Raw genomic sequence first — 10,536 nt, forward strand, 5'->3', positions numbered from 1 at the left:
AGAGAGAAGAGCGGCCAATGTGACGATCTGGCTTTAAGTCGATTCGATAACAAATGACGGAAACGGACGGATTTCTCAGGTTTTTACTACATATGAACACTTTTCACATTCTACCATGCAACTCGGCTGCTAGTCCTCCTTCCATGCAAAATCTTAAGTTCCTAGCTCATATGCAAGGCACCAAAGAAGGGTATAAAATCAATAATCTATAACTAAAACTTGAATTTTACTACTTCTTACTGGCTATTACATAAACTCAGAAGCTTCATCTATGTTCTACTATGGTGCTTTTAGAGTCTCCGCACACCGCAGCACGCGACATAGCTTTGCAGACGATAAGTACAACCGTTTCAGAGAGAAGAGCGGCCAATGTGACGATCTGGCTTTAAGTCGATTCGATAACAAATGACGAAAACGGACGGATTTCTTAGGTTTTTACTAAATATGAACACTTTTCACATTCTCCCATGCAACTCGGCTGCTAGTCCTCCTTTCATGCAGAATCTCAAGGTCCTAGCTCATGTCCAAGACACCAAAGCCAGCAAAAAAGTCAATAATCGATACCTAAAACTTGAATTGTACTACTTCTTACTGGCTATTACAACAACTTAGAAGCTTCATCTGTGTTCTACTATGGTGCTATTAGTGTCGCCACATACCGCAGCACGCGACATAGCTTTGCAGACGATAAGTACAACCGGTTCAGAGAGAAGAGCGGCCAATGTGACGACCTAGCTTTAAGTCGATTCGATAACAAATGACGAAAACGGACGGATTTCCCAGGTTTTTACTACATATGAACACTTTTCACATTCTCCCATGCAACTCGGCTGCTAGCCCTCCTTTCATGCAGAATCTTAAGGTCCTAGCTCATGTCCATGGCACCAAAGCCAGCAAAAAAGTCAATAATCGATACCTAAAACTTGAATTGTACTACTTCTTACTGGCTATTACATCAACTTAGAAGCTTCATCTGTGTTCTACTATGGTGCTTTTAGTGTCTCCACATACCGCAGCACGCGTCATAGCTTTGCAGACGATAAGTACAACCGTTTCAGAGAGAAGAGCGGCCAATGTGACGATCTGGCTTTAAGTCGATTCGATAACAAATGACGAAAACGGACGGATTTCTCAGGTTTTTACTACATATGAACTCTTTTCACATTCTTCCGTGCAACTCGGCTGCTAGTCCTCCTTTCATGCAGAATCTTAAGGTCCTAGCTCATGTCTAAGGCACTAAAGACAACTAAAAAGTCAATAATCGATACCTAAAACTTGAATTGTACTACTTCTTACTGGCTATTACATCAACTTAGAAGCTTCATCTGTGTTCTACTATGGTGCTTTTAGTGTCTCCACATACCGCAGCACGCGTCATAGCTTTGCAGACGATAAGTACAACCGTTTCAGAGAGAAGAGCGGCCAATGTGACGATCTGGCTTTAAGTCGATTCGATAACAAATGACGGAAACGGACGGATTTCTCAGGTTTTTACTACATATGAACACTTTTCACATTCTACCATGAAACTCGGCTGCTAGTCCTCCATTCATGCAAAATCTTAAGTTCCTAGCTCATATGCAAGGCACCAAAGAAGGGTATAAAATCAATTATCTATAACTAAAACTTGAATTGTACTACTTCTTACTGGCTATTACATCAACTTAAAAGCTTTATCTGTGTTCTTCTATGGTGCTATTAGTGTCTCCGCACACCGCAGCACGCGACATAGCTTTGCAGACGATAAGTACAACCGTTTCAGAGAGAAGAGCGGCCAATGTGACGATCTGGCTTTAAGTCGATTCGATAACAAATGACGAAAACGTACGGATTTCTCAGGTTTTTACTACATATGAACACTTTTCACATTCTCCCGTGCAACTCGGCTGCTAGTCCTCCTTTCATGCAGAATCCTAAGGTCCTAGCTCATGTCCAAGGCACCAAAGCCAGCAAAAAAGTCAATAATCGATACCTAAAACTTGAATTGTACTACTTCTTACTGGCTATTACAACAACTTCGAAGCATCATCTGTATTCAACTATGGTGCTATTAGTGTCGCCACATACCGCAGCACGGGACATAGCTTTGCAGACGATAAGTACAACCGTTTCAGAGAGAAAAGCGGCCAATGTGACGACCTAGCTTTAAGTCGATTCGATAAAAAATGACGAAGACGGACGGATTTCTCAGGTTTTTACTACATATGAACACTTTTCACATTCTCCCATGCAACTCGGCTGCTAGTCCTCCTTTCATGCAAAATCTTAAGTTCCTAGCTCATATGCAAGCCACCAAAGAAGGGTATAAAATCAATAATCTATAACTAAAACTTGAATTGTACTACTTCTTACTGACTATTACATCAACTTAGAAGCTTCATCTGTGTTCTACTATGGTGCTTTTAGTGTCTCCACATACCGCAGCAAGCGACATAGCTTTGCAGACGATAAGAACAACCGGTTCAGAGAGAAGAGCGGCCAATGTGACGATCTGGCTTTAAGTCGATTCGATAACAAATGACGAAAACGGACGGAATTCTCAGGATTTTACTAATTATGAACACTTTTCACATTCTCCCTTGCAACTCGGCTGCAAGTCCTCCTTTCAGGCAGAATCTTAAGGTCCTAGCTCATGTCCAAGGCACCAAAGCCAGCTAAAAAGTCAATAATCGATACCTAAAACTTGAATTGTACTACTTCTTACTGGCTATTACCTCAGCTTAGAAGCTTCATCTGTGTTCTACTGTGGTGCCTTTGTGTCTCCGCATAACGCAGCACGCGACATAGCTTTGCAGACGATAAGTACAACCGTTTCATAGAGAAGAGCGGCCAATGTGACGATCAGGCTTTAAGTCGATTCGATAACAAATGACGAAAACGGACGGATTTCTCAGGTTTTTACTACATATGAACACTTTTCACAATCTCCCGAGCAACGCGGCTGTTAGTCCTCCTTTCATGCAGAATCTTAATTTCCTAGCTCATGTCCAAGGCACCAAAGCCAGCTAAAAAGTTAATAATCGATACCTGCATACCACAGCACGCGACATAGCTTTGCAGACGATAAATACAAACTTTTCAGAGAGAAGAGCGGCCAATGTGACGAACTGGTTTTTAGTCGATTCGATAACACGTGACGATAACGGACGGATTTCTCAGGTTTTTACTACATATGAACACTTTTCACATTCTCCTGTGCAACTCGGCAGCTACTCCTCCTTTCATGCAAAATCTTAAGGTCCTAGCTCATGTCCAAGGCACCAATGCCAGCTAAAAAGTCAATAATCGATACCTAAAACTTGAATTGTACTACTTCTTACTGGCTATTACATCAACTTAGAAGCATCATCTGTGTTCTACTATGGTGCTTTTAGTGTCTTTGCAAACCGCAGCACGCGACATAGCTTTGCAGACGATAAGTACAACCGTTTCAGAGAGAAGAGCGGCCAATGTGACGATCGGGCTTTAAGTCGATTCGATAACAAATGACGGAAACGGACGGATTTCTCAGGTTTTTACTACATATGAACACTTTTCACATTCTACCATGCAACTCGGCTGCTAGTCCTCCTTTCATGCAAAATCTTAAGTTCCTAGCTCATATGCAAGGCACCAAAGAAGGGTATAAAATCAATAATCTATAACTAAAACTTGAATTGTACTACTTCTTACTGACTATTACATCAACTTAGAAGCTTCATCTGTGTTCTACTATGGTGCTTTTAGTGTCTCCGCACACCGCAGCACGCGACATAGCTTTGCAGACGATAAGTACAACCGTTTCAGAGAGAAGAGCGGCCAATGTGACGACCTGGCTTTAAGTCGATTCGATAACAAATGACGAAAACGGACGGATTTCTTAGGTTTTTACTACATATGAACACTTTTCACATTCTCCCATGCAACTCGGCTGCTAGTCCTCCTTTCATGCAGAATCTCAAGGTCCTAGCTCATGTCTAAGGCACTAAAGACAACTAAAAAGTTAATAATCGATACCTAAAACTTGAATTGTACTACTTCTTACTGGCTATTACATCAACTTCGAAGCTTCATCTGTGTTCTACTATAGTACTTTTAGTGTCTCCACATACTGCAGCAAGCGACATAGCTTTGCAGACGATAAGTACAACCGTTTCAGAGAGAAGAGCGGCCAGTGTGACGATCTGGCTTTAAGTCGATTCGATAACAAATGACGAAAACGAACGGATTACTCAGGTTTTTACTACATATGAACACTTTTCACATTCTCCCGTGCAACTCGGCTGCTAGTACTCCTTTCATGCAGAATCTTAAGGTCCTAGCTCATGTCTAAGGCACTAAAGACAACTAGAAAGTCAATAATCGTACCTAAAACTTGAATTGTACTACTTCTTACTGGCTATTACATCAACTTCGAAGCTTCATCTGTGTTCTACTATGGTGCTTTTAGTGTCTCCACATACCGCAGCAAGCGACATAGCTTTGCAGACGATAAGAACAACCGGTTCAGAGAGAAGAGCGGCCAATGTGACGATCTGGCTTTAAGTCGATTCGATAACAGATGACGAAAACGGACGGAATTCTCAGGATTTTACTAATTATGAACACTTTTCACATTCTCCCTTGCAACTCGGCTGCAAGTGCTCCTTTCAGGCAGAATCTTAAGGTCCTAGCTCATGTCCAAGGCACCAAAGCCAGCTAAAAAGTCAATAATCGATACCTAAATCTTGAATTGTACTACTTCTTACTGGCTATTACCTCAACTTAGAAGCTTCATCTGTGTTCTACTGTGGTGCTTTTGTGTCTCCGCATAACGCAGCACGCGACATAGCTTTGCAGACGATAAGTACAACCGTTTCATAGAGAAGAGCGGCCAATGTGACGATCAGGCTTTAAGTCGATTCGATAACAAATGACGAAAACGGACGGATTTCTCAGGTTTTTACTACATATGAACACTTTTCACATTCTCCCGAGCAACGCGGCTGTTAGTCCTCCTTTCATGCAGAATCTTAAGTTCCTAGCTCATGTCCAAGGCACCAAAGCCAGCTAAAAAGTTAATAATCGATACCTGCATACCACAGCACGCGACATAGCTTTGCAGACGATAAATACAAACTTTTCAGAGAGAAGAGCGGCCAATGTGACGAACTGGGTTTTAGTCGATTCGATAACACGTGACGAAGACGGACGGATTTCTCAGGTTTTTACTACATATGAACACTTTTCACATTCTCCTGTGCAACTCGGCAGCTACTCCTCCTTTCATGCAAAATCTTAAGGTACTAGCTCATGTCCAAGGCAGCAATGCCAGCTAAAAAGTCAATAATCGATACCTAAAACTTGAATTGTACTACTTCTTACTGGCTATTACATCAACTTAGAAGCTTCATCTGTGTTCTACTATAGTACTTTTAGTGTCTCCACATACTGCAGCAAGCGACATAGCTTTGCAGACGATAAGTACAACCATTTCAGAGAGAAGAGCGGCCAGTGTGACGATCTGGCTTTAAGTCGATTCGATAACAAATGACGAAAACGTACGGATTTCTCAGGTTTTTACTACATATGAACACTTTTCACATTCTCCCGTGCAACTCGGCTGCTAGTACTCCTGTCATGCAGAATCTCAAGGTCCTAGCTCATGTCCAAGGCACTAAAGACAACTAAAAAGTTAATAATCGATACCTAAAACTTGAATTGTACTACTTCTTACTGGCTATTACATCAACTTCGAAGCTTCATCTGTGTTCTACTATAGTACTTTTAGTGTCTCCACATACTGCAGCAAGCGACATAGCTTTGCAGACGATAAGTACAACCATTTCAGAGAGAAGAGCGGCCAGTGTGACGATCTGGCTTTAAGTCGATTCGATAACAAATGACGAAAACGTACGGATTTCTCAGGTTTTTACTACATATGAACACTTTTCACATTCTCCCGTGCAACTCGGCTGCTAGTACTCCTTTCATGCAGAATCTTAAGGCCCTAGCTCATGTCCAAGGCACCAAAGCCAGCAAAAAAGTCAATAATCGATACCTAAAACTTGAATTGTACTACTTCTTACTGGCTATTACATCAACTTAGAAGCTTCATCTGTGTTCTACTATGGTGCTTTTAGTGTCTCCACATACCGCAGCACGCGTCATAGCTTTGCAGACGATAAGTACAACCGTTCAGAGAGAAGAGCGGCCAATGTGACGATCTGGCTTTAAGTCGATTCGATAACAAATGACGAAAACGGACGGATTTCTCAGGTTTTTACTACATATGAACACTTTTCACATTCTCCCATGCAACTCGGCTGCTAGCCCTCCTTTCATGCAGAATCTTAAGGTCCTAGCTCATGTCTAAGGCACTAAAGACAACTAAAAAGTCAATAATCGATACCTAAAACTTGAATTGTACTACTTCTTACTGGCTATTACATCAACTTCGAAGCTTCATCTGTGTTCTACTATGGTACTTTTAGTGTCTCCACATACCGCAGCAAGCGACATAGCTTTGCAGACGATAAGTACAACCGTTTCAGAGAGAAGAGCGGCCAGTGTGACGATCTGGCTTTAAGTCGATTCGATAACAAATGACGAAAACGAACGGATTTCTCATGTTTTTACTACATATGAACACTTTTCACATTCTCCCGTGCATCTCGGCTGCTAGTACTCTTTTCATGCAGAATCTTAAGGCCCTAGCTCATGTCCAAGGCACCAAAGCCAGCAAAAAAGTCTATAATCGATACCTAAAACTTGAATTGTACTACTTCTTACTGGCTATTACATCAACTTAGAAGCTTCATCTGTGTTCTACTATGGTGCTTTTAGTGTCTCCACATACCGCAGCACGCGTCATAGCTTTGCAGACGATAAGTACAACCGTTTCAGAGAGAAGAGCGGCCAATGTGACGATCTGGCTTTAAGTCGATTCGATAACAAATGACGGAAACGGACGGATTTCTCAGGTTTTTACTACATATGAACACTTTTCACATTCTCCCATGCAACTCGGCTGCTAGTCCTCCATTCATGCAAAATCTTAAGTTCCTAGCTCATATGCAAGGCACCAAAGAAGGGTATAAAATCAATAATCTATAACTAAAACTTGAATTGTACTACTTCTTACTGGCTATTACATCAACTTAGAAGCTTCATCTGTGTTCTACTATGGTGCTTTTAGTGTCTCCGCGTACCGCAGCGCGCGACATAGCTTTGCGGACGATAAGTACAACCGTTTCAGATAGGAAAAAAGCGGCGAATGTGACGACCTAGCTTTAAGTCGATTCGATAACAAATGACGAAAACGGACGGATTTCTCAGGTTTTTACTACATATGAACACTTTTCACATTCTCCCGAGCAACGCGGCTGTTAGTCCTCCTTTCATGCAGAATCTTAAGATCCTAGCTCATGTCCAAGGCACCAAAGCCAGCTAAAAAGTCAATAATCGATACCTGCATACCACAGCACGCGACATAGCTTTGCAGACGATAAATACAAACTTTTCAGAGAGAAGAGCGGCCAATGTGACGAACTGGTTTTTAGTCGATTCGATAACACGTGACGAAAACGGACGGATTTCTCAGGTTTTTACTACATATGAACACTTTTCACATTCTCCTGCGCAATTCGGCAGCTACTCATCCTTTCATGCAAAATCTTAAGGTCGTAGCTCATGTCCAAGGCACCAAAGCCATCTAAAAAGCCAATAATCGATACCTAATACTTCAATTGTACTACTTCTTACTGGCTATTACATCAACTTAGAAGCATCATCTGTGTTCTACTATGGTGCTTTTAGTGTCTTTGCAAACCGCAGCACGCGACATAGCTTTGCAGACGATAAGTAGAACCGTTTCAGAGAGAAGAGCGGCCAATGTGACGATCTGGCTTTAAGTCGATTCGATAACAAATGACGGAAACGGACGGATTTCTCAGGTTTTTACTACATATGAACACTTTTCACATTCTACCATGCAACTCGGCTGCTAGTCCTCCTTTCATGCAAAATCTTATGTTCCTAGCTCATATGCAAGGCACCAAAGAAGGGTATATAATCAATAATCTATAACTAAAACTTGAATTGTACTACTTCTTACTGGCTATTACATCAACTTAGAAGCTTCATCTGTGTTCTACTATGGTGCTTTTAGTGTCTCCGCACACCGCAGCACGCGACATAGCTTTGCAGACGATAAGTACAACCGTTTCAGAGAGAAGAGCGGCCAATGTGACGATCTGGCTTTAAGTCGATTCGATAACAAATGTCGAAAACGGACGGATTTCTTAGGTTTTTACTACATATGAACACTTTTCACATTTTCCCATGCAACTCGGCTGCTAGTCCTCTTTCATGCAGAATCTTAAGTTCCTAGCTCATATGCAAGGCACCAAAGAAGGGTATAAAATCAATAATGTATAACTAAAAATTGAATTGTACTACTTCTTACTGGCTATTACATCAACTTAGAAGCTTCATCTGTTTTCTGCTATGGTGCTTTTAGTGTCTCCGCACACCGCAGCACGCTACATAGCTTTGCAGACGATACTTACAACCGTTTCAGAGAGAAGAGCGGCTAGTGTGACGATCTGGCTTTAAGTCGATTCGATAACAAATGACGAAAACGAACGGATTTCTCAGGTTTTTACTACATATGAACACTTTTCACATTCTCCCGTGCAACTCGGCTGCTAGTACTCCTTTCATGCAGAATCTTAAGGCCCTAGCTCATGTCCAAGGCACGAAAGCCAGCAAAAAAGTCAATAATCGATACCTAAAACTTGAATTGTACTACTTCTTACTGGCTATTACATCAACTTAGAAGCTTCATCTGTGTTCTACTATGGTGCTTTTAGTGTCTCCACATACCGCAGCACGCGTCATAGCTTTGCAGACGATAAGTACAACCGTTTCAGAGAGAAGAGCGGCCAATGTGACGATCTGGTTTTAAGTCGATTCGATAACAAATGACGGAAACGGACGGATTTCTCAGGTTTTTACTACATATGAACACCTTTCACATTCTACCATGCAACTCGGCTGCTAGTCCTCCATTCATGCAAAATCTTAAGTACCTAGCTCATATGCAGGGCACCAAAGAAGGGTATAAAATCAATAATCTATAACTAAAACTTGAATTGTACTACTTCTTACTGGCTATTACATCAACTTAGAAGCTTCATCTGTGTTCTACTATGGTGCTTTTAGTGTCTCCGCACACCGCAGCACGCGACATAGCTTTGCAGACGAATAGTACAACCGTTTCAGAGAGAAGAGCGGCCAATGTGACGATCTGGCTTTAAGTCGATTCGATAACAAATGACGAAAACGTACGGATTTCTCAGGTTTTTACTACATATGAACACTTTTCACATTCTCCCATGCAACTCGGCTGCTAGTCCTCCTTTCATGCAGAATCCTAAGGTCCTAGCTCATGTCCAAGGCACCAAAGCCAGCAAAAAAGTCAATAATCGATACATAATACTTGAATTGTACTACTTCTTACTGGCTATTACATCAACTCAGAAGCTTCATCTGTGTTCTACTATGGTGCTTATAGTGTCTCCGCATACCGCAGCACGCGACATAGCTTTGCAGACGATAAGTACAACCGTTTCAGAGAGAAGAGCGGCCAATGTGACGATCTGGCTTTAAGTCGATTCGATAACAAATGACGAAAACGGACGGATTTCTCAGGTTTTTACTACATATGAACACTTTTCACATTCTCCCGAGCAACGCGGCTGTTAGTCCTCCTTTCATGCAGAATCTTAAGTTCCTAGCTCATGTCCAAGGCACCAAAGCCAGCTAAAAAGTCAATAATCGATACCTGCATACCACAGCACGCGACATAGCTTTGCAGACGATAAATACAAACTTTTCAGAGAGAAGAGCGGCCAATGTGACGAACTGGTTTTTAGTCGATTCGATAACACGTGACGAAAACGGACGGATTTCTCAGGTTTTTACTACATATGAACACTTTTCACATTCTCCTGCGCAATTCGGCAGCTACTCCTCCTTTCATGCAAAATCTTAAGGTCGTAGCTCATGTCCAAGGCACCAAAGCCATCTAAAAAGCCAATAATCGATACCTAATACTTGAATTGTACTACTTCTTACTGGCTATTACATCAACTTAGAAGCATCATCTGTGTTCTACTATGGTGCTTTTAGTGTCTTTGCAAACCGCAGCACGCGACATAGCTTTGCAGACGATAAGTAGAACCGTTTCAGAGAGAAGAGCGGCCAATGTGACGATCTGGCTTTAAGTCGATTCGATAACAAATGACGGAAACGGACGGATTTCTCAGGTTTTTACTACATATGAACACTTTTCACATTCTACCATGCAACTCGGCTGCTAGTCCTCCTTTCATGCAAAATCTTATGTTCCTAGCTCATATGCAAGGCACCAAAGAAGGGTATATAATCAATAATCTATAACTAAAACTTGAATTGTACTACTTCTTACTGGCTATTACATCAACTTAGAAGCTTCATCTGTGTTCTACTATGGTGCTTTTAGTGTCTCCGCACACCGCAGCACGCGACATAGCT

This window comes from Schistocerca gregaria, unplaced genomic scaffold (genome assembly GCF_023897955.1).
Source record: "Schistocerca gregaria isolate iqSchGreg1 unplaced genomic scaffold, iqSchGreg1.2 ptg000317l, whole genome shotgun sequence".
Lineage (NCBI taxonomy): Eukaryota > Metazoa > Arthropoda > Insecta > Orthoptera > Acrididae > Schistocerca > Schistocerca gregaria.